The sequence below is a fragment of the Molothrus ater genome, chromosome 5 (genome assembly GCF_012460135.2).
Source record: "Molothrus ater isolate BHLD 08-10-18 breed brown headed cowbird chromosome 5, BPBGC_Mater_1.1, whole genome shotgun sequence".
Lineage (NCBI taxonomy): Eukaryota > Metazoa > Chordata > Aves > Passeriformes > Icteridae > Molothrus > Molothrus ater.
Genome location: NC_050482.2, coordinates 35,555,006 through 35,567,421, shown reverse-complemented (window position 1 = coordinate 35,567,421; position 12,416 = coordinate 35,555,006).

Below are 12,416 nucleotides of genomic sequence, written 5' to 3'. Positions count from 1 at the left end.
TGCGCATTGCCCATGGCAAGGACACCACATCAGCATCCTGGGCCAGTTGGTCCCTGCCCCACCAGTGTCACAGTAGGACTGGTCTCCAGCTCCCTGCCTGGTCATGGAGTCCCACCAAGCTGGGCCTGCCCATGTGTCCTGGTGTGGCCTCAGCCCATCCCCAGGAAGTGCATGATGCCAGGGGCTGGGGCTGCCCTGGTGCCCTGCACTGCCCTGCTCCTGACCCAAATGGAGGGATGGGCCAGGCTCTGCCTTGCCACCCCAGCAGAACCCCATGTGGTCCCAGGCCCTGGGAACCTGCTGGCCTAGGTTTTCCTCTAACAGAAATGGCATCAGGGACAAGGTTTTTAAGGTATGAGGATGCCTAATGATGCCCACAGGGACCTACTGAGGTTTTAGACAGCAGGCTGATGGTTTCCCTGCTGTGTGTTGGGATTAGCTGATTTACCCAGCTCCGTTGGACCCCCAACTTCATAAAAGCAGCTTTAAACACCTCACACAGTTACTCTTAAGAGATAACCATGTATCATGCTCCTCTTGTTAAAGACCCTTTGGGTGCCCTCGACTGTCTCAAAGCACACCCTAACTGTTCCCATCTTGACAAAGCAATGCAATTTGCTTACAAATGCATTAAAAGCTTCCCTTGAACAGAGACCTTTGTCTATGTCTTACTCCAGCAGAATTGTGTTCAGGTAAAATTCATCTGCAGCAGCGAGGTTTTTTTAAACTCAACCAGAGGAAATTTCTGTCTCATCTACCATCCTTCCCTAGCATTCAGACCATTAGGCCAAGCAGTGAGGCTGCTTTCAGTAATACATGTGTCTCCCAGGAAAGTCATCTAGCTACAAGACAGTTCTGGCACTTGTCCTTCCCCTGCTGAACCTCAGAAGCTGTGCCAGAAGAAGTCAAACTTTGTTGGACCAGAGAAGAACCATGACTCCATAACCCAGCTGTACTAACTGGAAAAAGAAGTGGCTTCTAGTTCCTCCTCCTCCCCTGAGTGTTTTTTTCTGTGCATAACTTATCCATGATCTGAAGTCCTGGGAGCTGATCCTGAATCACCCAGATCATGGCATGGCAGCTGGAGTCCTGGATTATCACTAAAGAAAAATATTGAGAATATAAGGGCAACATGAAGAAAGAATTGCATCTTCCTCTTTTTCCTCCTCCTTCCCATTAGAAGGACTGTTCTCCTATTTGAATGAAGGACAAGAGGGACTCCCATAGAAAGGGGTCTTGAGGCTAATGGATGGACATGATGGAGAAATTACAGCTCATCCTTACTGCCAGGAGGAGTCAACTTCAGGCAGCAGTAAACTTGAGTAATACTGGCATGAATTTGTAATGAGCATTGAGATGAGACTGAAAATGTGCACTGGCTCAGACACCAGTCTGGTCCTGTATGCTGCTCTGGGGATCCAGATGTGTAAAACAAAGCTCTAATACATCTAAGTATTGGTTGTCTACTGCCTGGTATTGGATATAATCCTCAAAATAATCTTTGCTTGCATCAAAATAATGATGTATGATACATTAGACTTTTTGTTAAAACAGTTAAAACTGTTGATATTAAAATCAGCATCAAAATTTTGTCTTCAGGAAGGAACTTTGACACAGGAGTTTTATCTAGAGCTAAGGTGAACAGTTACTCTGTTTATTTATGCAATCTGTCTCTATTATGTAAAGCTCTAAGGAATAAAAGTAAAGCACTATGATTATATGCTACCATGACTGTTAAAATGGGATTGAGCCAATGAAGTAATTCAGATATTATCAGCTTGCTGGTGAAGTGGGTTTGCCACTAAAACATGCCCATTGCCTTTGATGTTGCAAAATTTACTTTCTTCTGATGTTCTGTAGCTTCCTGAAGTTTTCTACCTCATTTTTTCAATGGTAGTAGCAAAATGCTAAGCATGGAACAAAAAGAAATCTGTCTGGATAAGATTCATCTGGCCATTTGCCAAACAACAGAGTAGAAATTTGTATCATAGAATTGTGAAATTGTTTGGATTGGGAGATACCTTTAAAGATCATCAAGTCCACCCCCACTGCCATATCTGAGCTATGAGTTTGAACTCTTCCTATAATCAACAAAGAGAAAAAACACATCTAGGATTTGAGCCATCTCATTCTAAAATAAATGTCCAAAGAGGTAAGGAGAGTGATTTTCATTGCAAATAGGTGGAATTGAAGTGAATGAACCCCACCCCACAACACTTAACTTGTTGAGAACTTTAGAAGCACTGATCAGTCAGGAAAGAGCATTAGTATAATATTCCATGAAGGTGCATTGATTATTCATTGATTCATTGACATTTTTGCTCAGTCATAATCCAGCCTGCCAGGAAATGAGCCCTGCCTACTCTCTAGGCTGGTAGGATAAGATTCATCTGGTCTGCACAATGTTGTAAACAAGATCCCAGCACCATTCCTTCATGAAGTCCCCTCTGTATTCTTATCAAAGAACATTTATAGTTAGCTGTTGACTCAAAATATCAATGGGACACTTTTCCAAGCCCACAAACACTTTTTAATCCTGATGTCTGGAATTGCTGAAATGGAATTTGACAATAAATCCTTGACAGAACAATAAAACCATAAGGGTTTTCTTTTGTGGGGTGTTGGGGTAGGTTGTTTTTGGTCTTTCACAACCATCTCATGCAAGGTTATGTTCATCTCAGTGTTACCCAATAAAATAGAACATACAGAGGAAAGACACATGTCCAAGGCCTTAGTTCTTTAAAATATCAAAGGGAGAAAAAGCATTTATCATTATAGTCTCAAATGGAATAAAAAAAGAGTGGTAGGAAGAAGGAGGAAGAAAGACAATGTGTCCCTGCCTTTGCCAGTGGAGCTAACTTCCACCTTAAAACCAAGTCTATTTAAAACATGCTGGTGGTTTTTCATGTCAAAACCAAACATCTAATTAATGGCAACAGATAAGATATCATACCTGGGCCAAAATTTCTCCAAAGAAGAATTTGTTACATCATTTAAGGGATTCGGAGGGCGGTAACGTATTTTTCTCAGAGAGGATTTTATTTGCAGGGAAATGCTGCCCAAATAGAAAAAGAAAACCGTCATAATCTATGGCAAAATATGAGTCAGTAAAGCAATGTCAGAAACAATGAAGGGAACATTATTAAGCCTGTTATTGGAAACAAAAAATAAGGAGGAGAAAGACAGAGGCAGATAGACAAAAAGAAAAATGATTTTTAAAAAATGGAAGAAGAATGAAGCAAAACAGGACAGGTCAACTTGAAAGAAAGAAAAAATTAAATATTATCTAGATCCAAGAATTTGCTGCACTCTATTCAGCATGAGGAGAATTTGGCCCCAGTCCACCTTTGTGTCCTGAATGCCATGTTGAAAGCCAATTCAACCTGTCTTTAAATCAGTGTCAAATCTGCCCCAAATCTGTCTGGCTATCCAGGCCTCTGAGAAGCTGGGGCTCATCAGAGCGTAGCTGGTAGCTAAAGGGTATGCCAAGAGACAGCTGTGGTAGTTGTATGGCCTCTGGGCATGCCTGGACAATGAAACCGAGGAGGTGAAACAGATGACTTTCCCTCTGGATAGGACACCAGGAAACTATGGATCTGGCCAAAGTATTTTTGGAGACACGATTAAGTGAGGCAGCAGGGTTTATTTTTAAATTAAGATGGAGGGTTATCAGTTTAAGTTTTGAAATAGGATTGAAACCACAGAACTAAAAGCCAGTTATTTGGCTCTGCTGTAAGACCTGTCTTAACTGCTTAGACCAAGGTTTTCTGGCATGGGAGAAACTCAGCTCATTTAGACTGTATTCAGCCCTCCTCAGCTGAGGGGATGTTTGACTTTGGGTTGTTTGGGGAGGTCAGTTAGAGAGCAAACACCTAATAACATTCCAGGCCAGAATCAAAACCTACCCCTGCAAAGATTCAGGCTGGAGAATCTCTCCGGACATTTTTCCTCCAGGAGGGAACTGGGATGTGCTGATATGGGGGAATGTTACATTAGGATTCCATTCAGGAACCAAAGGGAGGCTTGGATCTCTTTTGGCTTTATCCATGGCAATTTGATTATTCTTAATATCAAGTAAACGGGTACATTTTCTCCCCATCTCTGTCAATAGCAATATTCGCATCCTTTCACTGAAAGACTCTTTTTTTGGTGCAGTGGTTTGGATTAAATCCCTTTTTGTTCTTTTCAAGTACTTCTTTTTTGAACTGAAAGCTGACCCCTTGGTGTGTTTTGCAAAATGCTCAACCTGCTTGGGTTTCTTGGGGAGATAAAAGGGTGATGTCATTCACCACTTGATAAGGCTGAATCCTTTATGTGTTTGAACTTGGACACTGGGGAGGAATGGGAAATTCATTCCTCTTCCTTTCTGTCTCAAATCCACTTACAATTTTTTTCCTCTTTGTAGAGAAATACAAGTCTCCACTTACTCCTAGACTTTATAACATTTGCTTGAGCAGTCCAGAATTCTTTAAAGGACAGGAAACAGAGACATAGAAAAGGCAGGGAGGAATAAGAGGCACACGAGGTCCTTGTGCATTAAGAGGGATAAGAGACATATAATACTCTTCTAATCTGTGAGAAGCTCAAATTCAGCTGAGTCATTAGAAAGACTCCAGTTTCTTAATCTGCATTAACCTGTGAAAGACTGGAAAAGACTGCCCTATTTTTTCATGAAAATTAGAGTAAACTGTGCTAATGGACTTGCACACTCAAGGCTATGGAAGAAACTGGTTAAAACAACAATACAAAAACTATGGACAAACACAAGGGCACTCTCAGACAACTTCATAAAACAATTTCAAGGCATTTCAGTGCACCAGCCCTTTACACTGAAAGTCTGTGATCTTGCTAACATAAGATTAATTAGTCGTTTAAAGGGGTTGCAGTAAAAGGTTGAAAGTGTCAGTATACTGTTTCATATCTGCTATTAAGTGAATATAATGTGTTTCTAAACTATTTCAAACTGTGTTTTATGTTGTTTGTTATCTAAAAGATTTGTCAGATCAGCTAAACTCAGGCTGATATATGAATATTGACTATTTCACTGCTGTATTGCATTTTCTTGCTAAAGTTTCAGCTGAATATACCACCTTGCTTTAATACAAATGTTTCCTAAACCCTATTTCATTCTGCTAATAAGTTAAAGTAGCAGCAACTCTCTGAAACATTGAGTCTATCATTATTCAACCTGACATTAAGTTCTTTACTATTACAGTTAATTCAGACCAGGGAGGATCTTTTGTAGAGTTGATTTGTTGGGGAAGAGAAATGATTTGAATGTACTTTCTACTGTCTCTGTTAAAAAAATATCTTTTAGAATGTACTTATTTTTGTCCAAAAAATGGTTTCATCAATGGTTTTCTGTCAAAACCACTGATAACATAGCTTTGTCAAAGCTAAGTACCTCTATCATTGATTAGAAGTGTACTAAGAGTAACAAATATTAGGAAGTGGAGCCATGGAAATGAATGTGTCATGTTCATTGGGACCTCCAGTATTTACTTCTGTTTCCTGCCTGGGTGAGTGTCTGCTGTAAAGACTGTTGAGATCCTTTGGAGCAGGATAAAAATGGACACCCTCAAGAAAAGCCAGTGACTGAAGCAGATGTTTACTAGAAGGTATATAGTAATGGTGTGAACAGGAATAGAAATGCATATACCAAAGCAAAGTACCAGCACTGCATTGAAGTGTAGGAAGGGAATTACAATCGCTTCTTCCATTGCTGTAGGAATGGAGTTGGGAGCACGGTACCTTGGTATCCTGGCTATTGCACTTCTGTACATGTTTATACACAGTCAAACAGAGTGGGCAGAGTAAGGATCATGTGGAAACAAGGCTCAGAACATCAGAAACAAAACTGAATGAAAACAACAGCAGCTGAAAGGGGCAGGTGACACACAAACTGAAATAGTTTGGGAGAAGAGGGAATGGCCTCAGGTTGTGCCAGGGGCCATTTAGATTGGATTTTAGGAAAAATTCATGGAAAGGGTTGTCAAGCGACAAGAATCTTTCCACGGAAACGGCTGAGTCATCATCCCTTAAGATATTTAAAAGATGAGTAGCCTCAAGGACAATGCTTAGTGGTGGATTGGCAGTATGGGTTTACCACTGCACTCAATGATCTTGAAGATATTTTCCAACCTAAATGATTTTATGATTTTTTTTATTCCATGATTTTAAAACATACTTAATTGCAACTGGGAGAGGAATTCAGGGAGCCAGAATGTGTATTACATGAGCTGGAGTGCAATAGGAGTGACAAGTTTACAACCCAACCTGATTGAAGTGCGAAGGATCCCTGCAGCCTCACGCCAACTGATTGCGGACTGGGATGTTTGTCAGCACAGATGAGAAATTACAGACTACTGAACACAACAGACTGTGCTGAAAGAGGAAGGAAAGAAACAAAGACTTGTTTTATAATGGTTGGATTACAAAATGGTCTCCTGCTCTATACATTCCAGATTGTATAAGGGTTTCATCACATTAGATACAGGAAATTGTCTGTCAGATATGGGTTTGGGTACTGTGGACAAGGTATAAAATATCCAGATGCACTATCTCTGATATGCTTAATACCCTGTAGCACAATTATGGTGAATTACCTTCTGCCTGTGATTTAAGATTCTACTCTCATTCTACACACGGACTGTTACAGTGACACACGGAACTTCCTGCTATTACCTTTCTCATATTCCTCATATTCTCACTCCTCAGTCTTTCAGCCAGGGGAAAAAGGATTTGTAGCAATAGAATAAAGAGGCCATTCTAGAGTACATTGTGATGAACTTGTTTAAACATAATTTTTAAAATATATACACAAGGAAATACACAAACCATCTGAGAAAGAGAATTGCCTGTGGCTTTAACACAAGAGATGTTCTACAGATGAGAAAAGCTGTGGACAAAAGACTTCAAGAGCAGTTTTTTCAAGCTCAAATTGGCTCTGCTTCAAATATTCTTGAAAGACTAATTTTCTTTGGATGGTAGTGACCATAAGTTGATGTTAATAATACAAGTCAATTCTAATAATGTGTGGCTTTAACTGCAATAACCACAATGATATTATGTAAAAGGAGCAACTGCCATGAACTTCTTACTGGTGTGGAGAATTTTGTTTGCAGGTGGAGTGGATTTTATATTTTCCAAGAGGGACACTTGAGGTATTTCTGGTCATATGGCAGCCATTCCTGAGGCTTGAAATGATAGGTGAGAAAGGTAGTAAAAGCCTTCTGTTCTTGTAAATTCAGGATATAAATTTATGCCTGTTGTCTGATGGCTATCACTTTGAGTTATATTGGAATATAAATGTATTAGAAAGCCTGGAACTATGTAGGCAGAAACTAAAAATGTGCACAAAGAGATGAAAACAGAAATTAATATTGCCATTTTCCTCAAGAAATGTAAGACACCAGCCTGAATATTTAGGGAGTATTTCAAAGGGTAGCAAACTTCATATACTGCATATTGCAGATCCTGACTATCATATCACAAACATGTTAAAGTTTCCACAAAAAAATAAATATAGAAGTTATCTGTTCTGAATTTCAGTGGATCTGTTTATTGAATTAAGATAGGAAAATTAAGGGGGATTCACTCACTTAGAAATGCATTTTGTGTATTCTAGACTTGTGCTTGGGCTTCCACTGCCACTTGATGATGGGACCATGTATATTCTCTGTCCTGTGTTACATCTGGCAGCCCTCCATGGGCTTCTACCCCACCTTAGCAGAACTGAAATGAGACAATTTACTTTAACATTCTTTATTCGATCTCTTTCTCCCTAGAAAATATTTTCTATCACTTGACTACTAGTTATGAGGGTTGTTGCAACAGGCTGTCTACAAGGAAAAAGCAGAACTCTAGAATTTATGCTGGAAAGAAAATGATTGTGTCAAAATGTTTCTGTGGGTCAGATACCCAGGTGGCCTACTGTTCTGAATGCTAATGGGGCTACAGTGACTTCATAGTGTGCTGGAAATAAGACAGAGGATAATGCCTGCATTCTGAAGTAGCTGATCCAACTGCGAGGAGGCAAAGTCACAAAAAAGCCCTTGTGAACCTTGTGGACTTAGTGTTTTGTTCACATGAAGGAGTGACATGGAATCAGCAAAGCCACAGGCATTATGATTAAATTAATTTCATAGGTGGCAGAAAGGAAAAGAAAGCTGCAAAGAAGGGAGTAACTAAAATGTTTTTAATAATAACTAAAGGCTGCAAAATGCAGTTCAGTTACAATTCCTCTTCCGAGACTTCATCATGCACCAGGGAGCAAAGTAATATTGGTATGGAAAATGTTGGGCACTCTGAAACACCGGTGATAGGAGAAAGCAAGGTAGCAACCACTACCTGAATTATGGTTCATGGGTTGTCCTGAGGCTTGTCCACATGCTAGGGACAGCTTTCTCAGGCATTAGATCTGCAGAACACACAAAAATTGTGGCCCCAGTATACACTACTTTCAGTTGCCTCTCCAGGGAGTATGTTTAGCGTTTATTTTGTATGTCACATGTGTCTTATTGCTCTGGCCAATGTGTGGCTACACATTTTGCAGAGCTTGGGGGTCACACATGGCCTAGCACGTGACAAATTCTAGCAAGAATGTGTACAGTTATGAAGGCCCAGATGCCTGAAAAGCGTGCAAGACATGACTGGGATATGGGTTACAGCGGCCTCCATGTCAGCACCTGCTGTCAAGCACAAGACACAGCTCAGCACCTGAGCCACACTTTGAAGTTTAGCATTTGCCTGCAGCCAAGAAATATCCACCCCACTGGAGTATGGATTAGCACAGTACATGGAAAATAAGCTTTCACAGTCAGTTTATAATTTATCATTTTTACTTTTCTGTAAGATTTTGTAAATGTTAGAGAGCAGAACTAAGGGACTCTGGGGGAGGCAGGTGAGGTGGTAGCAGATGATGTAGATTTGTAGAACAACAGCGAACTAATAAGATAACAGCATGTTTTCACAAATTTTTAAACCATGTTGTTATTTTAAACCACCTGGTTATTCTACGCTGAAACTGAAGAATTCTGCAGAGGATGGTACTTGCTAGCTATAAACACTTAAATTGCTAAACCACCAAGCTTCTAAAAAATATATCTATTTTTTCTAACAAAAATTGAAGAGTATCAGGCTGGTGACCAGATAACAAACAGGAGTCAGTGTTCAAGCAGATACAGTGAACTTGTGCAAGCTCAGAGTAGCACCAAAGAGGACCACATCAAAACCTTAGAAAACAGAAAACTGTTTTGTTCTGTTTACCCTGATTTAGACTAAGGAATCTTTGGGAATCAACGGATTACAAAAGCAAGTTAGTGTTTAGAGCAACAGTGCTGTGTCATTTGTGGAGTAATAATGTTCTCTTTAACACCAAAAATCTCATTTACCCAGGAGACAAAACAAGGCCAAATCCTCATCTGATGTCAATCAGCATGATTCCTTTGCTATTAGCATGCATTCAATGTGTTTGGTGGAGCAATAGCAATTTACTTGTGCTGAGGGCTTTGCCCTTGTGTCTCATAGCTCAAAGAAATTAAGCTGCCCTCCAAGTTTTCTGACTGAAGTTGAGTATAGTTTAAATCTTGTTGCAAAAAGCCTGCTCAGATGTGTTTTTTTTCTTTTCTGTTTCAAATGATTTTGCATATTCATCACATGAATTTGATGTAATATGTCTAATTTTCATCAAACCATGGCAAACTGAAAAATGTTCACAGGTTATGCCAATGACCCATTTTGCTGAAAAAATAAAAATGCACTTAGGCAAAATTTATGCTGTTAAAATGGTTTCTTTTTTTTCCTTGTTTTTAAATTTGCAATGAAATGTGAAGACAATTAGCATATAAGACATTTTACATCTCATTAATAACATTTTGACAGTTCTGCTTTGAAAGCCTACTCAAAATAATGCAAAAATTCAAGAAAGTTATGTCAATATTATTTTAAGTTAGAAAAGCACCCTTTTTCATTTTTGTTTTCCTTTGGTCATGCTTAAAGTGGCCTTTCTTAAACTTGCAAAACACCATAAATTCAGAGTTAGAGATATGCTTTTGTCCATAATGAAATTAACAGGAAAATCATTACAATTTTCCATGTTTCATAGTGGGAACATCCTACACAGACTTTATTGGTAGCTGAGATCGGGAGTCCGGCAAACTTCCTCCTGCTATAAGTTTTTCAGTTATTTTTCATACCTAGAGTCAACTTTCTTATTAAGTGAGGTATTGGGTAGGTTTACGCATTCATTTCATTCCATATGTGTTATGGTAGCCCTAAAAATCTCATAGTCTTTCACATGTGTGCTTCACCTTACAACAGGCTGCTTCCTCAGTGGTGAATTCACTCAGGAGGTGAATGTTGCTGAAGACCAACAAGCAAGATTTGTGTGGAGCTTGTGAGAGAAGGAAAGGACCTGAGAGTGATTGGTCAGCCCCTGTGGTGAGGAAGACCTACCCATGAAGGGCTTAAGTTCCAATGGAAGGAGGCTTTGAGGGTCTCAGTCTCACCAACAGGGAGTCAGGTCCCTGTTGGTGATACTGAACTGGGGGTCTGAATGCCAAAGATCTTCCATAGGAAAAAGGGAGCAAAAAATAGTGCCAGTAGTTTGGAGATATTCACATACCAGTGCATGAAGTGTTGTGCTGAATTACTTGAGAGAGAAGGACATGAGAGAGGATCAAACCACTTAGAGCAGATCTACCTAAAGAGGAAGCTCCTGGTTTCAAATTTCCCTGCACCTTTGTCATCTTTTCCTATCGCCCCTGTGGCCATGGCAGGAAGCCTCCTTACAGCCTGAGCTGTGTGACCCTGCAATCAGAAGACATGACTCCATACATCCAATCATGTCACTTGGGATTGCCACCATGAATGTGAAGGGGAGAAAGGTCAGAGTGGGTGAGGGCATGGTGAGTCCTGGTACTGCCTGGGCCTAGAAGAATCTGATGGCACGTCTAAAGAAAGTAGAAAAGTAGAGAGCGTTCCTCAAAAGAACTACACAAGATGACCAAAACAAGCTGTTTCCATGCAGATCCTTGGAAACAGCTAGGGCTCTGCTGGCATGACTTTGTCAGTAAGTCTGGAAACTCCTAACTGAAGCACAGGTCCGGCAGCCAGGCTTTAGTGCAGATCTGGACTCCAAAAGGGCCAGGATGCTCTGATGCATAATTTCCAGTGCAGGTCCCGCTAGATTAGGACGTGTTTTTCATTTGAAGTTGAGCTACTCTAACCCAGTTCCCTCCAAACAAACAAACAACTGAACGAGCAAGCAAACAACCCCGTGGGAGGGATGGCTTATTCGAGCACAGCAGGGAGCAAAGTGGGGTGGGAACCAACTGGCTCCAAGTGCCGGCGCTGGCCTTGTTTTCCCCTATGACTTTCATCCTGTTTGTCACTGTTACCAGGGGCTTACAAACTCAGAGCAAACATCTGGTCTGGTTTAATACCAACAAGAAAGAAAACTGAATATTAATTTTGATATGATAGTAAAACAGTTTGATAGTAAAACAGTTTGATAGTGCTCACGCTGACAGAGCCACCACACCATTTACAATCTCTAAAACTAAATTGGTTTTCATAAAACCCTTGCGAGATCATATTAAGATTGACAATTAAAATTATAATGCAGCCAAACCTGCTGAGGAGCAGTAAATTTTCTGGGAATTTGGTCAGTTGGTTACATTGATTTTATATTAAGTTAGAGAAAATTTTGTTCATGTAAAGGCAAAAGCAGTTCAAATCTGTTTCATACATTGCAGCAGGGTCTCACTGATTAAAAATACCTGGGCCTGTTCCAAACCTGTCGTCATATTGGCTACATGACTGTTATAAGCAAGCCCCCGCAAACAGAAAGTTCTGAAAGTTCAAAGCTTATTTAACTCAAGAGTGCTTGTAAAAGGGAAAAAATGCCATTTCTGTATGGAATAATGGCTCGTAACTTTTCCAACATTATTTTTTTCATTAATATCACCTGAATCTGATATGCATGTTTCACAGCAGACTCTAAATAAGAAATCTGGTACCTTTTGGCATGTTATTCCTGTACCATCTGGCTAACAGGTACTGTACTGTTCCTGCAGTGTGACGCACCAAATAAAAAAGTCAGATCTTTTTAAAGTCACAATAAATTTCCCAAATGAGTTTGTGTGAAATGTTAAAAAGCAGAAGATAGAGGTTTTGGGTTACATTGCCTCTAATTTGAAAGGGGGATAAGTGGAGCCAGGTGGGCTACTTAGCCAATACCTGCCTGTTCCAGCTTTTTGAATCTGTGAACATTACACCCGGATACAGATGGAAATTGGAAACAATAAATGATTATTACAGAGACTTTATCATCCTGTAGCTCATGAAAAAAAGATGAGCCACTCTTAAGGACACTTTGAAAGTGTGCTGCTTAGGCATGTATCCGGACAGATGTG